At 40.7% G+C, this 2,089-nt stretch overlaps 1 pseudogene; it reads right to left on the bottom strand.

The window, feature by feature from the left end:
* Positions 1-1,194: 1,194 nt before the first annotated feature.
* On the bottom strand, positions 1,195-1,791 carry LOC145689133 (protein GVQW3 pseudogene; annotated as a pseudogene).
* Between the last annotated feature and the right edge of the window lie 298 nt (positions 1,792-2,089).

The following is a 2,089-nucleotide window of genomic DNA, read 5'->3' on the forward strand; positions in this document are numbered from 1 at the left end:
TACAGTAAACTAGTGTTACCCCCGACACTTGAAAAATTTCTCTTCTTTTCTCGATTATTGTCTCGAAAATCGGACGAGAACTGTCATGTCTCTCGTCTCCTCGCGAATTTAAAAATGCCGTTTTAGTATCTCCTCTCGTCCCATTCTCGAAATAAGACAAGTAGGCAACAACTAATCCCATGTTGACTGAAGGTCCACGTCTCATATAACCTAGCTACTGAAAGGGATGCTTAAGTCAAATCCAATCAAAATCCATCAAATATTTATTCCTGATCATCCAGAACATATTAATTTTCATTCAGTGATGTATATATAAGAAAATCTTCTTCTATTTTGAAGATTTTTTTTTACAATATTCTAATGAAGAATTGTTAAAAATTACAATACATTAATTGAGAGCTCCTTCGTGGCTAAGCGGTTATCGTACGCGCCTTTGGCGTGGGAGACCCGGGTTTGATTCTCGGTGGGAGCTCAAGTGGTTCGGAATCCACTTTAAGCAGTAGGTCCCGTCTCATATAGTCTCGCTGCTGAAAATGTCGTTAAACTCAAAATCAGCTCAACAGTTCATTAATTGATTGCAAGGTTAAATTTTACTTCCACTTAACTCAATTATCAACAAACAACATTCTACGTTGTCCCTCACCAGCAACTTACTTGCTTACCTTTGTTGATTAGAATCCAAGTGGCTAACTTCCTTGCTTGCTATGTGCGTGGACCCAAGTTCAATTTTTAGTAGAAGAATCTTAATAGTATTTGAGTACTACTTCAAGCGGTAGTTCAAATCTTTAATTCGTCTCTCTGCTGGTAAGAAAAATCTTCTATAGAATCGACCAAACACTGGTCTTGTCGATGTCGATTTCACGTGGAATCACGTAATTCTTGCCATTTCACAAAGGCGCCACAAATGATAGTATATTTCTTTTAAGGTTGACCAATGATTCCTGCTGCATCGAGTTAAAATCAGTGGAGAATAAGTAAGTGGACTTATTCTTCAATCAAACAATTATATTCAACAATAGCTCGTGTAAATAAAATATTCGATTTTGGTGGAATGTAGTAGATATATATTTTCTTCTGACACTTATCACTACTTGGCTTCAAAAGCAATCAAGAAGTATGTATACAGGGTGCGTTCACAAAGTTTCAAGACTGATCTCAGAATAACGAATGTATTACACACTTTTGTACAACGAACTAAAAGACTTCGAAATATGATCCTTGCGCGTCAACACACCGCTGCCAGCATGTTTTCCATTGTTCATAGGCTCCCTGCAAGTCTTCGAACGCAAGGCTGTGAAGGGACCTCGTCGAAGCCCCCTGGACCATTGTAGTTCTGTCCAAAAAATGGGAATCGTTTTGCAAATGTTCAAGCCTTTCTTCGCAAACAGCCAGGCGCCGTGCCTTCTGTTTATCCGTCAAAGCTTTGGGAACAAGTTTGGCATACACTTTTCTCATCTTCAAATCTTCTGTCACTAATTTGGACACCGTAGTCGGACCCAATCCCAGTCCATCGGCAATTAATCTCACATTAAGACGACGATCAGTGTTTAACAGTTCACGCACTTTTACTAAATTTTCCTCAGTTACGCTTGTTGCAGATCTCCCAGAGCGGTCATCGTCTTCAACATCGTCGCGGCCCTCTTTGAACATTTTGTGCCACATGAAAACCATTGCACGTGACATGGCGTCTTCTTTGTAGGCGTCTTGAATCATACGAAAAGTCTCTGTAGCTGTTTTGTTCATTTTCACACAGAACTTTACAGCATAACGCTCTTCCAAATGCCGCTGCATTTTCCATTCATTTAGGATTCGAAGGGGTCACTGACACGCACTCACGCCATTAGTGATCTACTCACTCCCGCGTCTCGGAAGCAACTGACGCTCGTGCGGTCTGTTAGTTGATACCCCCTACTACCGTACCCTGTCGGTGGAACGGGTATGCTCGCGTGCCCCTACTCAGGTAACACTCAGTCTTGAAACTTTGTGAACGCACCCTGTACATTACTCCCGTCCTCCGGCCATTTAGAAAATACCTGACTCAGTAGTTTTCCCCAAAACTATTTTATTTTGCCATTATATATATATATAC

The sequence above is a fragment of the Thermobia domestica genome, chromosome 1 (assembly GCF_964235325.1).
Source record: "Thermobia domestica chromosome 1, izTheDome1.hap1.1, whole genome shotgun sequence".
NCBI classification, from domain to species: Eukaryota; Metazoa; Arthropoda; class Insecta; order Zygentoma; family Lepismatidae; genus Thermobia; species Thermobia domestica.